At 45.6% G+C, this 19,975-nt stretch overlaps 1 protein-coding gene across 10 annotated transcripts in view; it reads left to right on the forward strand.

Moving 5' to 3' along the window:
* Nucleotides 1-10,266: 10,266 nt before the first annotated feature.
* The window catches only part of TANC2 (tetratricopeptide repeat, ankyrin repeat and coiled-coil containing 2), a 218,872-nt gene continuing 209,163 nt past the window's right edge, over nt 10,267-19,975 (forward strand). For 9 of the 10 annotated variants that reach the window (XM_062625109.1, XM_062625112.1, XM_062625115.1 and 6 more), the window contains exon 1: nt 10,267-10,370. The gene's annotated coding sequence lies outside the window, so the exon portion shown is untranslated. Of the gene's footprint in view, nt 10,371-10,875; nt 10,900-19,975 lie in introns of those variants that run through there. The other variant, XM_062625111.1, reaches the window with a different exon arrangement.

Raw genomic sequence — 19,975 nt, forward strand, 5'->3', positions numbered from 1 at the left:
CCCTTTGTGCACATGGTCTGTCTGTGTAAACCTGCAGAGTGTGTGTGTCAGCCCTACCTTACAGCCCTCCAGACTCTCCTGGTCTTCTGCTGCCTTCTCAAGGCTTGTTCATATCCCTGGGGGGAATAAAACTCTACACATTGTGCTGAGATTTGCTGGGCAGGTGAATACTGAGCACCTATAGCTTCATCTCTGCATCCAGGTTGTTGCCATGCTTTGGGCTGTGCTGCCTCCAAGGGCTAGTTCATTCTTTCGGGTCTTATATCTTAAAAGATTTAAGTCTGTCTCCCTAAATTTATTCCTAAAATCCTTCTTCAATAGGAAGAATCATTCAACAGTATAAATGTATATAAATGTATATTCAACAGTATACATGCATATAAATGTATATTCAACAGTATAAATGTATATAAACCAAGAAATGAATCCAAGCAAGAAGCTGACTGTTTGTGGTGAGGGGCTGCTGTTGTGATATTCGCATGCAAAGAAGAGGTGGAAAAAATATTACGACCGAGTATGGAAACATTCTTCATTCCAAACTGGAGTGGGTACAAAGAGCAGCTCCACTTACAGAGCTCTCCTGTGGCTTTCACAGGAGAGCAGGAATCCTGGCTGGCATCGATCCACACTCTCTAGACCCAGCGGCCAGTCTCTTTCCTTCAGCATATGATGATCACTTTAGGCAGAGTCGCTTATGCCACAGTGTGTAAAAGCATTGTACAAGGGTTTTGCGGTGTTGTGAGAAGTTTAGATTGTTTTACTGCAGCAGGCAGATTGTTAGGAAGTTTCTAGGAAAAATGCCAGCTCCGGCTGCATCAGGTCCAAGTGATAGAGTAGCAGATCCCCATGGCTCTGGCTGTGGTGAGAGCTATGAACTTCTGCCTAAGAGCTCATCTCCATCTCCCCTCTGGCAGGTTAAAGCCATTCCCCTTGGCCTGTCCCTACAGGCCCCTGTCCCAAGCCCCTCTCCAGCTTTCCTGCAGCCCCTTTAGGCACTGGAGCTGCTCTAAGGTCTTCCCTTCAGGAGCCTTCTCTTCTCCAGGCTGACCCAGCCCAGCTCTCTCAGCCTGGCTCCAGAAGCAGCATCTCCATGGCCTCTGTACTTCTCTTGCTGTGCTTTGCTTGAGTAATCAGGACAATTCCCTGTTAGGCATAAAATGAAAGTAAATGATTAGAATAAAGATGTGCCGAGCTGCTTGACAAGACTTGAGTACAGGGTACACAATCTGTGGGTGTCTGGCACAGCCCCAGCACTGCAGATATTTTAGCTCTTGCTTATTTTTGATTCTGTTCAAATCTGACTTACCTTAAAAAAATTAACTGCAAAGTATCTGATGTTACACAACAGATACTCATAATGGAGGAATAATGGCATGGCCAAGCGATGGGCAGGAGCTGCAGGGCTCCAGTGGTGTTCTGAGTTACTGGGGTCACCTCAGCTCTCAGCGCTGGCTGTCTACAGAGTGGTTTGTTCTATCACATCACCCTCTGTCTGAGAAGGAACCCCTGGAGAGGCTCAGAGACGCAGGAGCCATGCAGCCACACTGCCCTTGTTCCCTTGACTTGCAGCCCTTTGTGGATTCAAAAGGGATGCTGAGGAAAGCAATGATATTATCAGAGGGATTTACACATGGAAACCCTTCCTATGGCCCAAGCAGCAGAACATCTCTAGTACATCCCTTGCAGTAGCCAGCCCCCAGATTCCCTTTTCTCAGGATCCCTGCAAGATTTAGAAGCTGTTCTGTATTTGTTTGCATGTGAAGGGATACATTTCCTCTGGGTAAACATTTCAGTGGGATGGGGGAGAGAATCAGGGATAAAAACAAGAAAGTAAAATTTAAGGGTTGGGATGCAAAAAGTTTGATAGGATAGAAAAGGAAGGGAAAATACTAATGATAAGGAATTGGAATACACAAACCAAGTGGTGCACAATGCAGTTGCTTCCCACCAACTGACCTATGCCCAGCCTGTTCTTAAGAGGCTTTGGATATTGGAAGGCTGCTATGAGGTTTGAAGATATTCCTGGGATCCTGTGCTAGGAGCATGCAGGCAGTGAGTGCAGAGGCAGCAATCTGGAGCTCTCTGGAGCTGCTTCATTCAGCTGTAAGCCCATTACCAAAGTCTGTTTCTCAGTTGCAGGTCTAGGCTGCAGGCACTGCATCTGGACCAAGAGGAAGAAATGACTCTCATGTGTGGGCTGCTGTTAAGTATCAGTGCAAAACAAGAGATGGGAAAGGGAAGGGTTGGGATAGTGAGTGCTTAGCAGACAGCTGGGATCAGCTGAAATAAGAAAACCATTAGAAAGAAATTGCATCATCAAAGCATCCTTTTTCACTTGTAAATTCAGCTCAAGTGCGTCGACACTGTCATTTGCCCCGGAGATCTGGATTCCCGGGCTGCACCACAGAGTGCCAACGTTTCTAGCAGAGGGATCTCCCTGCACTGCAGGCGTCTCTGGGGTGTAAAACAACGGCCTGATGGCAGACACTGTGCTTCAGCAAAGCATGAGACGGGAGTTCCAGTAAAACAGCGGGGCGGTTGGGAAGGAGGCAGGAACACAGCGCAGGAGGCCGAGCAGGATGCACCTCGGTCCCGTTCCTGCCTTTAAGATACAGGAATGTGGAGGAAATTGTGCCAGAAGCTGCTGTTATCAGGTGTTATCAGGAGGTGCTGGGGCGAGCACAGCGGCTTTGCAGATCTTTACAGCTACCGCCTGGTGACAGGAAGCTGTCAGATGAGAGACGCAGCGATGGTTACAGGAGACACTGAAGAGGAGCAGTGACAATGAGGAGCACTTCATGAAAGGGAAGCCCCGAAGCCCCTTCATAATAAGACATCCCTTTGAGTAGAGCCCACCGGTGCTTTGGAGGCAGCTGCTTTGCTGATCATTGCAAGCCAGAATGTTGTATCAGTGCCCACCTACTTTAACATTACCGGTTGTGCTAATGAAGGGAGGGTTACAGCTTGGCTCATGTGCCTTTGGAAAAGTGGAATAAACAACAGACCTTATTCCCTTGGGATTAAAAAAGAAGTGCAAATGCTGCCAGCTGGTTTGTAATGCGAGAGTCCTGTACGGTGCTGTATTTTCACAGCTGTCTTATCGGTTTCCTAAAATGAATCAGGGTGGAGCAAACAGTTTAGGAATGTCATGAAAAAAGGCTTTGGAGCTTTGCTGTGGTTCGTGATAACGATGCCCTTTTGGGATAGTGTATTGGCATTGGGAGATTCTACTGGAGGTAGGAAGGATGCTTTTAACATGTGCTCACACAAAATGCAGCAGCGATGGAGGCTGGAGGCTTCCTCTTTGCTCGTTGTGCTGGTTTGACTGGGAGCAATGTCCAGGCAGGAGCATTTCCACATCTCCTGCTTTGAGATTCCCTTCTGCAAAGTGCGGCAGCTTCCGTGCCTGTAACTCGTTTCAGTGGGAGCTGAGGGCTCTCAAAACCTCATGGACCTGAGCGCTTGGTAGGTCTTGATTGAGATCATCAGCTCCATGTAAAGCAGCCCCTAAAGGTGTCAGGTCTTTGCTGAATGTGGTGGGAGAACCTCAGCTGATTCCAATGGGTTCAGTACCGTAAGCTGAAACCCAGGGATTCAGGGAAGACAGTAAGGATTTTGGTGATGTGATGTCCAGCAGAAGCTTCTGGGCAATTTCCCCTTCATCAGTGCTGCTGTTCAGTTGACGCAATCTCTGCTCAGGGCAGCGCTCTCATGCAGTGTTTTGGATTTTGGTGTAGGCAAACAGTAAAACCATCAATACTGTTTTCTTGCTGCACAGGAGACATGCTCTGCTGGAAAAGCATCTGACATGTTCTTTTAGCACTGTGAGGGGTTAATGCAACACATGGAACTATTTTAGCAGTTTCACTAAATATCATTTACTCCATGGCTGCTCGGAGTTACAGTGTATTTGACAGAAACAAATTGAGCGAACCAAAGCTTTTCCCTTTCATAAAAATGGCTAAGACGAAACCTGCACTCTTTAAAACACAGCATATTAAATCAACTTATCAAACTCAAGACAGTTTTACTTTAGGTAGACACACTTTTGTTGGCTTGTGAAAGAATTATCCCTGCTTTAGTGATAGCTTTGTGATGGTGAAGGTGAGCAACGTTCTCTTCCATACAGATACCCATGGGGTCTGCTGCAGGTTGTTTCTGTGGCCTCTTGGTGCATGAGCAAAAGGACATAGTTGTTTTACATCAACTCTACAAGTTGTCACCCCAGTGCCCAAAATCGGACCCAGCTGTATCCCTCTCAATTCTGACAAATGCTTGCTGCTCTTCCAGGTCTCCATGGATGGCTGCATCATCTTTACACACAGCCTATGACAATGCTTAACCATCCTTGCAATTAGAAATTAGTCCTGATTTCCAACCAGTATCATCCTTGCTGCACTTGAAGCCCTTGTCTTGTTCACTGCAGGCACAGAGAACAAATGGCTCCTGGTGTCTCCTACTGACCTTACACAGATGTGAAGGTGGTTGATGTCTTTTCGCTTAGGCTGCTCATGGTTCAGTGAACGAACATTTGCCATGGGTTAGTGGTGGCCTTGGCAGTGCTGGGGTAACAGTTGGACTTGATGATCTCAAAGGTCTTTTCCAGCGTGGTTGATTCAATGATTCTAATGTGCTAGTTCGCTCCAGGATAAGAGGACAGGCAGCAAGTAACACAGAAACATCATCTTTTTCTGGCACCAGCTTCAGCAAGGTTTACCAGTAATGTCTTCTAATTGGAGCAATCAGGACAGTGAGGGAAGATTTTGGGGGCAGAACCCCTTTAACACAAGCATTGTCTGTAGAAGTAGCAAGAGTTTAAAAAATCCCAACCAACCAAAGCAAACGTGAAAAGCTTTGCTAAGTTTTCCAGCTCTACTGGTTGGTCTGCCAATGCGTCCTCTTCTGCCTGTGTCCTGAGACCATCCCAGTCCATATATAGTGTCCTTCCAGCATGCTGGAACACCAATTGCAGAGGATAATGTGCTGGAATTTTAATTAATGGATGCAAACAAACTGGAAATGCTGTTTTCAGCTGTTCTCAGTGCAGCTTTGTCTTTATTCAGGATGATGAACATCACATGTAATCCCAAAGTGTTTCAGTAGCTGGTGAGCACAGCCCATGAAGAGCTGTGCCAGGGCCGTAGGAAATGGTGGGAAGGTTTTCCTGCTCCCAGCGCACGTCAGGCTGATTGTCATCCCTGGCCTGTAACAGCCATCTCAAGACCTCCTAAAAAACTGAGAGAAGCTCAGGCATAATCAAATGGGCAATCACCAAAAGGTGGCATTTTGGTTTGATCCCATGTATATACAAAATTCTGAATCTTTGTCTATGAGGACTGTGATAACTGGGTCACATTACCAGAGCAGAAGGGACAATTACAAAGGTTTTTCTCTGTTTACAAGGCTGATGGGTGCTCACCAGCGTGCCAGAGGTGTGTCATATCAGTTGAGATGTTATCTGCATCCCATGAAATCACTGCGGTGCCTCTCGAGAGGAAAACGGTGAGATTGGTATTGTTGCTAAATTATGAGCTGCATAAATAGGTCTTCTCTTTCAAAATTGCAAATTACAGTTTGACACACAGTGTTCTTGTGGAATCATAGAATCACAAACTCCCAGACTGGTTTGGGTTGGAAGGGACCTCATCCAGTTCCAACTCTCTGCCACAGGTAGGAATAATTTCCACCAGAGCAGGTTGCTCCAAGCCCCATCCAACCTGGCTTTGATGCAACATTGCCTCCTGTAATGCTGATGCTGGGCAAGGACAATAATAGGTGTTTCCTATTGAACAGAGTTCTGAATGGAGGTGTGTGCATGTGGTTCATGCACTAAGGACTCGTGCTCAGCTATCTGATTTGAAGAAGAGAACATGAGAGCATCAGGCAGCAATTGAGGAGGTTTAGGGCAGGAGGGAACACTGGCTAGACAGGGGACGTGACTGTCTCACCCAAAAGCACTTCTTGCTCGCTGTTCCCAAACCAGCGCTCTGACGTCTTATACAATCCCTTTCTTTCACAGGGTCATCTGTTGCACTGATGTTCTCACTGAAAATTGAGGACAGTGGGCAACACCTTCCACGAAGGGTCTCTGATCACACTTACATCTCTCTGGAGGTCAGGAATCTCCCACTGGGACAGCCCTTTGGGGCACCTTTTCTTGGCCAAACACCTCTTAATCACATCTAACACGGTGGCTCTTTTTTTCTGTGCTTCCATCCGCTGCAGGAGGGAAATGTGACCGGCTCGAGCTGCTTCCTGGTACAGGCAGGGCCATTTGATGTCAGATTGATATCCTGCGGCGTGTTGCCAGCTCTTTGTTTCTACATGACCTTTAACGTTCTTTTTCTCACATTGAAGGCAGGTTTGGGACTTGGTTATACGTATTTCTGAGGAAACGGAGCTCTGCAGGCAGCAAATTTTGCCTCTGTTGGCTTCTGTTATTGAAAGAACTAGAACCTGCCTCTTTGAGACTACAAAAATGCAGTTCATCCACTCCAAAACAGGTGTCTGCAGGAAAAAAAGAGGTATCTTGATTAATCCTCTTACTCTTTTTTTCTCCTCTGTGAGCAACTTCAGCTGTTGCTCAAATGAAGGGCCTTGAAATGCAGCTCTGGTGGTAGAAGAAGGGGCACAGAGCACATGTGTATTTAGACAAACCAGAGTCTGTTGTCCACACCTCAAGGTGCTCTTGCCAAAAACTGCAGAAACTAAAATGAACCAACCAGCAAACCAGAAATTGCCCTTTTCTGCAAAAAAAAAACCACCCCCAAATCTATTTCAAACCTCCCCAGGCTCCGCAAATAGATGTGCCTTTCATTAGTTACTGAAGGGATGGCAGACCCGGTGTTCTTTCAGCCTGCTGAAGTGTGAAGAAAATTAGTGTCTCCCATTTACAGGATTATATTAGAATATTGTATTCTCGGGCATCTATTTCTTAGATAACAAATAATGTAAGCAATGTTTGATTTTTATATGGTCATGCTTAGTAGAATCCATCCAGGAGAGGATCTGATGGAACATAGGATTACAAAGACCTAGGGTTTTTATAGCTTCCTGTAGGGATTCTGGCTGTTTAAGAGACAACATCTTGTTTATTGCAGCCAAGTTTTTCTCTTTGCTGTTGTGCAAACTTTGTGTCAGCTTGTAGTACAACCACTCAAAACACAGAGAGGTGGCTGAGGGTTTCTCCTAGCTCACCAGAGACGTCTGAGTGCTAAGGGGCTAGATGTAATAAGGTGTGCATGGGACCAAATGGAACTTGGGTGGGATTTCTGGACCAAAGTCAGGAACAGTGATCCTCAGAACTCCCCCTTGCACCTTGGCTGATCTCTGAAGGCTCTAAATGCTGTAGGTGATCTGTGTCGTTATACTTCAAGTACCTGTGGTTGTGCTTCTGTGTAGGTGCAGATGAACACAGCCTCTACGTCTGGGCAGTTTGGTGCTGTATTTACAGTGGAGCTTGGACAGCCAGGATCCAGGAACTAAGTGTGCCTGCGTGTCCCAGAAGGGATTTCCAGAGTGCTCCAGCAGGATTTGTCTTCTTGCACAATGCAGGGGAGGCTGCCATTGGTGGAGAGCAAGGATGCTCCTGTTCAATCCTCTCCTCTGCCTCAGGGACTTCAACACTAACACAGCATCGGGACTGGACACAGTCCCTAAGTATTTACACACTGTGGCTCCTCTTCCAGTGTGGAAGCTGGTCTTCTGCTGTTGTCTCATTCCCTCTGACTTCGCAGCTATGTACTGGAAACTTCAGATCCTCCCTCTCTTTGACAAACCCATGTCTTGCAATGTGTTTGCTTACGAATGATATGGGTACGTATATAAAGCAGTTGACATCAGTTCTGAGAATATTTTCTCGTAGGTGGAACTATTATTCCTCCTGGTACTGTCGCCATGCACAGTCAGTGATTTGCTATGCTAATAAGTTGCTGAAGGAGAAATAAGGATTTATTCTGGCTATGTGCTGCCCTCCAGTTCATGTGGTTTAAGAAGACAAAAGGGCAGCAGAAGATAAGCAATTACAGAAAGCCCTTCTGCTGGAAGTAATGGAAGAGGCAGGAAGGAGGATGCAGATTTAGATGGAAATAGTTCTGGAAAATTTCCCTCCTGTGCTCGTGTTCTTTTTTAAGTTGCTTCTTGCACTGGTTTATGCAATGCCACTCTCCTCTGAAAGCAAAACCCAAGGACTGAAGAGATGGCTGACAGAGATGGTATAGTGATCTATTCACCATAGAATACATGTGATGGCATCATACAGAATCATCATACAGATGAGAGGTGATACATTCACTCACCCCAATCCAAGCTTGATTCCAGAAACCTGGCATCTTATTAGCTCTGCGAACAAGCACACGTAAAAAACAACCCATTTTTATTAACACTTCCCATGTAGGATTCTTTCTATTGCACTTTATTGTCTGCACAAGTCATTTCCTTGACCCACAGCTGAAGATTACCCTGTTGCTTCATTTCTTTGGTCATTAATTTGGCACTGGGGACAGATGTGATGAGAAGCTTTTCACCATTTTGGGGCCAAAGGTTTAACAAGGCATCCATCCAAGGGAGGGGAGATACTTTTCATTCATTTAATGAAAGAGGACATTTTTTACTGGAATAAACTGATTATTTTGTTGAATAAAAAAAAACAATAAAATACTTTGTTGAATCTTAGTTAAGAATCAGTTAATTCCAGTAACTACTATCTTATAGGGAAATAAACACATAAAATCAGAAGTTGTGTTTACCATGTGCTCTATTGACCAAAAATAATGTTAGTTTGATGAGAAAACCAAATTTGTCATTATTCTATTTCATTCACAGTGGACAATTAAGCAATGCTGATACACTGACAGGATTGCAATGTGCATCTTAATAATAATAATGTGCATCTTAATAATAGCTTTAACAGGTAATATAGCTTTTGTTTTCCTGTGTGTTCCTTTTGCACCTGGTCTTCAGCTGTGTCTGACCTCTTGTAGGGGAGAACCAAAACATCTTGGTTTTCAGGTAGCGTCTGCAGAAATCTCTTATCTGCATCATGGATGCTGGAGAAGGACTCTTCATCAGGGGCTGCAGTAATAGAACAAGGGGTGATGGGCTCCAACTGAAACGGGAAGTTCAGGTTGGAGATAAGGCAGAAGCTCTTCCCTGTGAGGGTGCTGAGGCGCTGGCACAGGGTGCCCAGAGAAGCTGTGGCTGCCCCATCCCTGGCAGTGTTGAAGGCCAGGTTGGACACAGGGGCTTGGAGCAAGCTGCTCTAGTGGAAGGTGCCCCTGCGCGTGGCAGGGGTTGGAGCCGGATGAGCTTTAAGGTCCTTTCCAACCCAAACCATTCCATCTGCTTTGAACACAGCTGACATTAAAGGCAGGGGGATGCTTCCGCGGCAGAGACGTGCCCGCACGGGAGGGACCGTGGCCGGTGGCCGCGTTCCCATCACATCTCACGGCCAAACACCCCTCGCCCAGCTCGGGCCCGTTCCGAGCGGTACCTGCAGGGACCTGGAGCCGCTGTTAACGCCTCGGCCCTGCCGGAGCCACCTCCTCCGACTCCTCACAGTCCCTTCCCGCCGCACCGGCCGCTCCACAGCCCTCCCTCCCTCACAGCGGGGGCCGCGTTGCTGCCGCTCCCCCTCACGGGGCGGCTCCCTCCGCGCACGACCCGCGCCGCCGCCGCCGCCACGTCCGCCCCTCACAGGAGACGCTGCCACAGCCCCTTCGCAGCCGGACCCCGCCTTCTCCCTCCTCGGGTCCCCCCTCCCCGGTGAGCCCTCTCCCGCTCGCTCCCCAGCGGGGCTCCTGGAGGCGGCGGGTACGGTGCGGCTGCGGCCGCCACAGGTACGGTGGGCGGGCGGGGAGCGGCGTGTCCATGGCCACCCGCCCTGGGGGCAGAGGGGCGCCTGATTTACATAACCACGCCCACCGTCCCTCATGAATAACCAATCAGCTCCGCCCCTCACCTCCGCGCGCCGAGGGAGGGAGGAAAGGAGCGAGCCCGGGGCCGCGCGCGCTCCCGCCGGGCCGCTTCCCCTCCTCCTCCTCCTCCTTCCCGCCGCTCCCGCCCCTCCCGCTCTCCTCCCTCCGTCAGGCGGCGGCGGCGCGCGCCGGAGGCGAGTGTGGGGCTCAGGCAGTGGGGGCCCGGGGCAGGCCGCGCCGGCGGGCACGGAGGGAGGGAGGGAGGGAGGGAGGTGCTGAGGTAGTTGGGCGGTGAAAGGGGAGCAGCGCGGCCGGCGCCGCTGTGGAGGGGTGAGACCGGCCGCTCTCCCCGCTCCGCTCCCGCCGGTCCCCGCCCCTCTCCTTCGGCGATGTGGTGAGAGGGAAGCGCCCCGCGCGCTGCGGCTGTGAGGGGGCGCGGGAGCCCTGTGGCGACAGGTAAGGGCCAGAGGTCGCGCGGGTCCGTGTGGTGGCTGCGTGTCCCCGCCACCCCCCTGCGGCGAGAGATGGTGGGGGGGAGGGATGGGGTCGTGAGGTGGTGACGCCCGGCGACATGTCGGGGAAGGGAATCGCGACACCCCCCCCCCCCCGCAGCCACGCCCCTGCTCCCCCCCCCCCATCGCGGTGCCGCACACGGGCGGGGGCCGGGAGGGCGTCGGGTACTCGGTCGGATCGTTCTTCCTTCATTCATTACCCGGGGGGTGCAGGTAGAGGTCCCCAAATGCCGCCTTTTCCATTAGAAATCCCTTATTTTTAAGCGAGCCGCCCACGGTAAGTGGTGAGCGGTTCGTGCTGCAGGATTCCGGCCCTTTACGGGCTGCGAGGGGCTGGAAAGGAGGCGTTTTCCTCGCAGAATGGCACCGTATTTACAGGGCTGTGCTGCAGGTAGCGCACACGTGAGGCCGGACCCACCCCGCGCTGCAGGCAAGCAGGGGTTAAACGTTCTGCCTCTCGTTCCTCCCCAAGGGTGAGTAAGGAGTGTGGAGTCTAATGACACACGGTGTCGTTCTGTTACAGGCGTGGGTTGGTTGTTGGGGGCTAAAATGTAACAGAGAAATGAGAGATGATGAGGCAGACAGCCTCTCAGTTGTGTGTTTTGCAGGGAAAAGAGGGGTTCTCCCCCCTGTTTGCGTTGGGAAGTTCAGGAGCAGATGTTGGGCAGTAAGCTGCTTTAGGGGGTGATGCATCCATGTGGGTTTTAGGCTTTTGTGCAGGTACTATAGCAAAATAATAGGAAAAGAGCATATGAAATATCTGGAGAGCTTCAGTAGTGCTGCTGGGGAGTATAGCACAGCTACAGTGTACTGAATGAGGAAATTAATGTTGAATTGGGAGAAGAATAAGAAGAAATACAGCCACAGAGAACACCACAGCCATGAAACCCTGCTTGCAGCATGGCTCAGGTTGGAGCTTGGATGCCGTCTTCAAATGCTAAAGGTTGGGTGGTGTCTGTTTTTCTTATTTAATCCTCAAAACTTAACTAGCAAACCTGCAGCTGAAAACATCCATTCCTAAGGTGGGAGGCAGAAAGGAAAAAGGAAAAGCAGCTGGTGAAATAAGTGCCTTTTGGTGTGAGCATGCTGAAGGGAATTTGCTGGTGACAGTCACATGAGGCTTTCTTGCTGGAGTGGTGGGAGACACCCTAGGCCATGGGTATTTGTGTGAAAGATATGTTCAGCTACAAATGGGTGATGAATGTGCAGTTGAATTATGGAAATACAGTATATTGCAATCTACTGTGCTCAACGTCCCATTTTTGGCTTTGTGAGCAATCTGTTGTGGGGGGGGAAAAGTAATAGTGCTTAGGCAGAGGGATCTTAATAAACCCTTTGAGGTCTGTGGTAATTATGGCTATGGGGCTTCTAAAAAACAAACTCCTTGGAGTTGTTGTTCTTTTTTGTAGTAACTCTTGCTAAGTGCATCATAAATGCAGATGACTGTGTACTCCAAGTTTGCCACTGGTAGTTCCACCTGAGTGGAGTATTAGGATCCTGTTTGGATCTACGCTGTGGTCATGGAATGTTGAAGTGTACTTGTGTGGATATTTAGACTTGTAATTAGGATGTGAATTGCTGGTTCCATGTTCAGTGTAACTGGGTGACTAATATCACTTTATAAAATAAACTCCTTATCAGTATTGATTGCGTTGTAGCAATTGCTGTCTGTCTTTCCCATTGGTTTTCCCACAATCCGATGTGTGCTTGTGTTTCTTGAATTGAAATACATATTCTGAACAAAAATCTATCTCCTGAGGAACCTGACAATTAACCTCTTCACATTTCAGGTTACATATGCTAGATTTACTTTCAGTTAAACCTTTAGAACGGAAGTGATGCCTGTGTTGATGTCAGAAATCCATGAGCATACCTGTTATGTGCAATGAATTTATAAGAGATTAAGTTTTTAATGCAACTCTGCAGGCAAACATGCCCCACTTCCTGCTTGTACAGTCACATTTATTAATATTAATGGCCAGAAATGCAAACTGTATAAGGCCCAAATGTGCCTCACATTTAGTATTGCGTAGATCTGCAGATCTACATAATACAGAACTCAGTGTACAGAGCCAGTACACTGAGTTCTGCAAGTTTTGGCTTATATATGTATTTCCAGAATATATATATATAGAATTTTTTCCTATCTGCCAGGCCTTCTTTGGGTTGCCTATGACACATTTAAGTTTCATTAAAGAAAATGTAAGATGCTGTATAAATTTCAGGATGCTTGTTAAAAGTAGTAATGATGTAGCTTATCTGTATTAGGTAGCAAAAGGAAAACAGTAAAAAGGCAGCTAGAAAAGTCAAAACCAACCCCTTGGTACATAAAAAGAACAAAATTACTTGCAGCCTTCTAAATTTGTGCATGGTTTTTCTCATTAAGGAAAGATTATGTTCTCCCTTATGTTTTATCTAAGATTACCTTTTCTAGAGGTGGTGGCTGGCAATGAGCTGAGAGGCTGTAGCACCTGTAATTCTGTGTTGTGAAATATTAAATCAAAATCTTTTGCTTTAAAAACGAAATTAAAAAAATCCCATTTTCATGTCTTTTTTTGATGTCTAAAGCTGTGAGTACACACATTGATCCCTTTTCCTTAGTTTTTAAGCATGAATTTTCCTCCGAGCAGAGTAATACGGCAAGATGGTTGCCGTTGACATCCAGGCAAGCAAATGGCTCTGAGGGTAGTTTCTTGAAGAGGTTAAGCTGCTTTAAAGAATTGATGCAAAGTCAGTGTTGTCCTGTCCCTCCCCTCCTACCCTCATGGTGTTGGAGCCCTCTCTCTTGTAGCAAGTGAAACGTTGAGCATTGTTGGCTGAGTGAAAACTGTTTATTTTTGCAGAGTTTCTATCTGAATCAATAAAAGGAACTTGACCTGTTGAATATGAGACTGATAGGAGGAGGATGCAGGAATAGAACAGAGTGGCCAGATCCGTCTGTCTTGGCAGCCTGGAGATCTTTGGCTGATGTCAGTTGTGAACTCATGCATTGAGTACTTGCATGAAGCCTTAAAATGGTACCTTTCAATGTGCAGTGAGTGGATGTCCTGCTTTAGTGCTACACAAAGAATCCTCACAGTCTTGTGCTGCTAGTTTAATCCATGTGGTTGGTAATTTTCAGATTGTCTTGCACTTTGCTTCCAATATAATAAATAGCTACCAACCTCCAGGAACGCTTTTCAGCATCTGTTGAACATGCAGAAGCTGTGTGGTGGTACAGGACCTGGTGATGTTCCTGGCAAGGTCCATAGGAAATGACCATGGTTGTCAGTGAAACAGACCTGAGCCGGAGGGTTGTTTCCAGTGCTTGGAATTTGAAGTCTTGCTCTTGGAATAACATGAGTTAATGGCCTCAAGCTGCACCAGGGGTGATTTAGGCTGGATAATAGGAACAGTTTCTTCCCCAGAGGGTGCTCAGGCATTGGAACAGGCTGCCCAGGGCAGGGCTGGAGTCACCATCCCTGAAGTGTTCTGAAACCATATAGATGAGGCCCTCAGTGCCATGGGTTAGTGGTGGCCTTGGCAGTGCTGGGGAACGTTTGGACTTGATGATCTTAAAGGTCTTTTCCAACCAGATTGATTCTACGATTTTGTGTTCATTTTAATTTCAAGGTAGAGAGTTGCCTGTTGAATGCCTGTTGCATTCACTGGAGAGAAATTGGTGTTTAAAGCTCACTGCATCTGCAAATATTTGCAGCAGTGGAGTGGAGCAGATCATCCATCTCTGGTTAATTGCCAGCTGGGTTTTATGAGCTTTACAGAACAAATTCTGGTTGTGTTACTAAGAGTTATTCCAGTCCCATTATTTTATGGGGCTAAAATGCAGTTAGTTCTGCGTTCACTTAAAAAGTAATTACTTCAAATACAAACTCTACATTAACCACAGAAGGTAGTGGCTTGTGTTGTTTATTTGTATTAAGAAGGGAGAAACTGGGAATTTAGAGCTCAGTCTTGAAATTCCCCCTCATGAAGCTGCCCTGTCTGGTGGGGTTTGTTGAGGGTCTACTGAAGTGGCCTGTGATGAAAGGATCTAGTTTCCTGAGGAAGATGATGGGCAAATTGGGCAGGAATTTAGCTTGTTGTCCTAGGGTGGAATTGGCTGTGGGGTTCAGGTGGGAGAGCAGGAGTTACTCTACTGGAATTTGAATTCAAATGCTGTATGGTTTGGTGCTGGGATAATGAACTGTGGTGTTTCAGATCTTCAGGAAGAGAAATCTTGGCATAATGGGTAGAGTTGGTTTCTTCCTGGGCAGCCTTTATTACCTCTTTTCCAAACTCTGTCAAACAAGCAGATTTGTACGGTGGTGTAAGAAACTCCATCTTGAAAAATGCTCTTGAAGAGAACATGAATTAGTAATGATACAAGAAAAGGTGTACTACTCTTGTTGGTTTTGTGTCACATTGCATGATTGTTTGGTTTCAAAGGAAGCATCACTTATTCATGGTATCTAAAAATGCCATAGTAATAGCTGGGTTTGTATGTATTGTGCATAAAGCAAACCTTTGGTCTAAGTTTTGTTTCCTCAGTCATGTTTATAATGTCCTTGGTAAAGCTTTTTCTTGCTCTGAGGGAAAGGCTTATTTGCTAAAAATGCTGCTGGTTTGGGATTCAAAATGTGAAAAGTGACTTTTTTCTTTTCCACCTTTTCCTCCCACCAATCCTGTTGCTTTGTAAAGCTGAGAATTATTTCGCTTTACCAAACAAGTAACCTGAAGTAGTAGTCCTTAAGAGCCCATTTGGCAAAGGCACATGTAGATACTTGAGGAACATGAAGAATCCTGGTGAGTTCATGTTACCATTCTGATGCAGGCAAGTCTCCACATGCTGCTGCCTTCTTGAGCTGGGGCCCTTGAGCTGATGAGGAATGATGTTGTATGAGCTAATGGGGAGGGAAGTAATCTGTGAGAGTGGTGTTCTCTCTTTGACTGGCATAACTGATGAAGAGAGTGATGAATCGGGCATGTTGACATTTCAGCTATGACCAGTATTTGTTTGTTATTTGTCCTTTATGAAAAGAACATATTGGTGACTGGAGGAGTATCTTCCAGAGCAGACGGATAGCTCTGTGCTATGAAGGCTGGAGCTGCTGTGAATTTTTCTCTTTGCTGGGGATTTGTTCTTAGAGATCTTTCATACTTGTAATTTTGAAGTCTCGGAGTAACTTGTTGCTCATTAGTTGTTTGCTTGTATTTCATGAGAGAGAATAAAGTGAGTGGTGTATGTCCCAAGTGGCCATCCTGGCATGGATGAATTGTCCTTTCTTGCACGACAAGCACTTCCATTCATGTTGGCCCGTTTCACACAACTTCTTGAGAAATCATCTGATCAGTGTTCCTGACCTCCTTATGCCGATCAAAGCAGGGGAAGCTCAAAGCTGTATTTGTTCCTGGGGTGAGCTGTAAGTATATGCAAATAGCAAATGTGTATCTTCCATTATCCAGTCCTTTCCAGTGCTTGGGAAGATGGAGATGAGCTTCCTTTTCTTTCCAGTTTTTCAATCTGGAAGCTTGTGATCATTTCTGTTAGAGTAGGTTGCATGTACAACAGCAGAGATGTGGTTGTTGTGATGAGTTATTTGTCTTTATATGCTGTTTTCCGTTTCTTTTGGTTTAGCAGTTGAAATAGAGGATTTGGGTTTTAGAGATTCCATTTCTGTTGTGTCTTACTTAAAACCTGGAGCTTATAGAAATACACCACTCACAGCTGAGTAGTTGAACTGCATCTTCTTCCCTAAATCTACAAGGGATATTAAGAGATATGGTATAGCTGGACATAGCAGTTGAGGTAAAATTCTGAAGTAACAGTTAATAGGGTAAATCTGTGGCTTTATGCTGAGTCCCTTGCTTTGCTGGTGCATATTCTATAGTCTCATTTTACTTACATCAGCTTTAATTGCTAATTATGGTTGAATTGCAGGGATCTCAAATTTGAGATTTGTACTGATCTCATTAATGAAGGAAGTATTTTGGGTATGTGGATTCTTATTTACAATACAAGTCACACTGGGAATTTGCTAGTAATTAGGGTGAGAGATGGTTAATTTGTATTTTATGATAGGGGATCTTCCCGTTTACTTAGTTACTCTTGCATATTTTGGGTGCTTGCTTCATCTTCCCCTTCATGCCTGTATGATTGCCAAGGCAGGTAGAACAGTGCCTTGTCAGATTGCTGCTATTTGTCTGTATTCAGATTATTTAAGTAAAATGCTTTTTGTTTTCACTAGGAAACATCATTGCTGTGATTTATATCTTTTAGTTGCCTTAAGGAGTGAGGTTTGTGGATGTGTGTGAATGATTCCCCCATTTTTTATGTGTTCTTTTCAGCTGGCTGGCTGAAGCATTTGCGTTTCCTTCTTAGTTTGGATGAGGACCTTGATGAATGCGTGTGAGAAAGAAACCATCAGTGCATATGAAACGCATCAAAATGAAAGTGTAAAATGAATTCTCTTCAGAATGGGAGTGTGAATATTTATGTATTTGTGGTTCCAGAAAGCAGTTGTGTATTGATTCCCATTGCTATAAAGCATTAACTGATAACACTTGAAAGTGTCCTTAACCTGGAGACATGGATGGTCTCTTCTGCTTACTCCCGGGCACCGTGATGGTCTCTGAAGTTCCTTGCAGGTGTATTTTCCACACTTGAGGAGTATTAAACTCATTGAGCTAGATCCTGTGGCAAGTGTTTTAACCATTGGCTTAAGTATTGGCAAGCTGTATGGGCTCTTATGTCAGGCTTAGCCTTTTCAGTGGGCAGCTTCTGTCTGAATTGGTGAAGTATTACTATTTCCAATGAAATAGTTGGCTGAAGAGAGATTTACTTACACAGGCAGAGTTCCGTGGTCACATTATGGTGATATGTATAGACAGCACAGTTTGGGAATTCCTAATTGTAGTTGCAAAAATAATCAGGATGCAGACTGAAGGATGGGTCTTTGATGGTGAAGAACTTGTCATACTTTGCATCTCCCTTCATAATATGACTACAAAGCAACTAAATGAGAGAGATCTCTGTGCTTTCTGAATGATTTCTGTGCTGCTACTGGATGTTTACTGTAGATTTTTGAATCTAGAAGGAGCTTTAGAAAGCTACTTGTCCAATCCAAGTGCTTAGAAGCTGAAAAGAAGATATGAGACGCCTTCGGAGGAGCTTTTCCCTACTCAAAGAGAAGGAAATTTTAGTAACAACCAGGGCAGTGCTGGAATCACCATTCCTGGAAGTGTTCAGAAACTGTGTAGACGAGGCCCTCAGTGCCATGGGTTAGTGATAACCTTGGAAGTGCTGGGTAACAGTTGGACTTGATGATCTTAGAGGTCTTTTCCAACCTGTGATCCCTTTATGGGATCACAACTCTTCATGGGTTGTGATCCCATAAATTTCATATTCTTAATGAAGAAGTATTACTACAAAGTAAAGAAACAATATACAACCAAAGTGCAGAGAACAGAGAAGTGTGCATGTATTTCCTGTCCTGTTCCTTTTATTTACCTCTCTAATAAGAGGTGATTTTCCCTTTTGCCTTGCATCCCATTTTGTCCTGTAGGATTATTCTCATTGAGAAACTTGTTTTTGATAACAAGGTGTTGTTAATGTTACACATAACGGTTTGAAGAGGCCTAGTAACTGGAAGATAAAGGTACACAGTGTTTGTAGAAATGAGGTATGTGTTTTCATGCTGAGAGATGTCAATGGGAGAGTACACATTGTGTAGGTCAGTGGTGCATAGGGAGTCTGTAGGTGCATGGCAGCATGGTGCTTGTAACTTGAAGGTGGTATGTCCTTTCAGGCCTAAGCCCTCTGTGTCCACTCCTCTTCCTGTAGGCTCCCTTAAAACTGTGCAGGGTTTTAGTTCCATGCCATGAGTCTCTTCTCAGCGGTTAGTGTGTGTCTGACCATAAGAGATCAGTCACTGAGTGGATAATTGGGATAGGCTTAGGCAGGGTGGTTCCTGGAAGTGCTGCAGAGAAAGTCTTCAGGAGAGGAGATTACTGGACAAACAGGTAAACAAACTTCAGAGATCTCCTGGAATAAACTATGGAAGGAGTCTAAGAGAGGGAAAACCAAAGTAAGTGGTGTGAGGGTAGGTTTTAGAAATGCATGATGGTAGGAGAAGAAAGCCAAAAGGAAGTGTGTTGAAATGTAGGAGAGTTGTTAACCTGAGCCTGTGGAGGGGCGCAGATGTAAGTGGATATAGTGATTTGTATGAGCCACATAAGCATTTGTGGATTTTGCTGGCTTGCCCCATGCTTGCAGGCTGCCTTGTTCTTCATGTGACTTTATTTTTAAGGCTGTTTGCAAAATGATGTGGGTTTGGGCAGTTATTCTGTTTATCACGGATACAGTTATTCTGTGTATCTTGGTGCAAGATAGCAACAGAATGTGGATCTGTTGTTAGATGCAGAAGTAATCTGTTACTTTCTGCAGTGAAGTTAGGGTCTAATGCTTATTATCTTTTCTAGCAGCTTTTGCATACCTAAATAATCTTGGTTTAATAGATATTTATTTATGAAGGCAGGAATCTTTCATTTACCAGTTTAATGTTTTTTCCCCTCCTAATTCTTTCCTGTTTGATTTTAAATGTAAGATTTGAGGACCCCAACTCAATTTTGTGCTGTTCACACAGTTATTAGTATGAGATACTCAGCTCCATAGTTAGAACGTTAGTGTTTGCTTGAAGTCTTTAAGAGCAGCTTTCCATTGGCACTAACCTTTGGTTAATGCTTGGGCATGTGTTAAGGCATCCCTTGCTTTTTTTCCCTTCAGGAGTGGGGATTTAATGTAGCAGGCTTCATTAAAGAAAGGAATATTGTTCTTTGAAGGCCTCAGCTGTAATGGAGCTACATATGCCCACCCGCTTTCCCTTCAGAGCGGTAATATTATCTATGTCTCGATTTGAATAAAGTAAAGAGAAGGCCATGCTGACAGCAGGCTGTGCTCCTACACCTCCTTAGCAGAGGTGCAATACGCCATCTGGCACCATGTGGGTAGTAGTGATCCCAAAAAGTAATAACAGTGGGAGTTCTTGCCAGTTACAAGTTGTGATCACAGGCCAAATGGTGTAGTTATAAATCAGTGTACGTTTCCAAAGCAAAAGAGATGCAAGTATTTATTTTTGCCAACTTGAGAAGTATTTTCAGTGCTGGGGGTCTGTGCTGAGGTTTTGGGTGCTGGCATGTGTACACAAGTGTGAGGGGAGGAAGTCAGGGCAATATGGGCTGTGATGCCTGCTAGACCACCTTCTAGGAGCTAGGAAAAGTTGGCTTTTTGTGGTATTATGTAAGCCTTAACTCAGTACATGCCAGGTTGAAACTGAGGAATTACCTTAAAAGAGTGAATAACGGAGTGGTCTGTTGATTTAATTTCAACTTGGCTGAACGGGAATTGAAAGATCTCAGTCCTTTGGCTTGTCTAATTTGTTCAAAGCTAGTCAAGATGACTGAGTGGTCTTGAACCAATTGCTGCTACCCATTGTAAAACAACTAGAAAACGTTGCAACTAGGTGAAAATTTCCCTATATTTCTTTTGGAAGCACTTCTGGTGAGGGGCCTAAG

Source organism: Pezoporus occidentalis, unplaced genomic scaffold (genome assembly GCF_034315485.1).
Source record: "Pezoporus occidentalis ecotype Australia unplaced genomic scaffold, CSIRO_AGI_Poc_V1 ctg277, whole genome shotgun sequence".
Classification (NCBI taxonomy): Eukaryota; Metazoa; Chordata; class Aves; order Psittaciformes; family Psittacidae; genus Pezoporus; species Pezoporus occidentalis.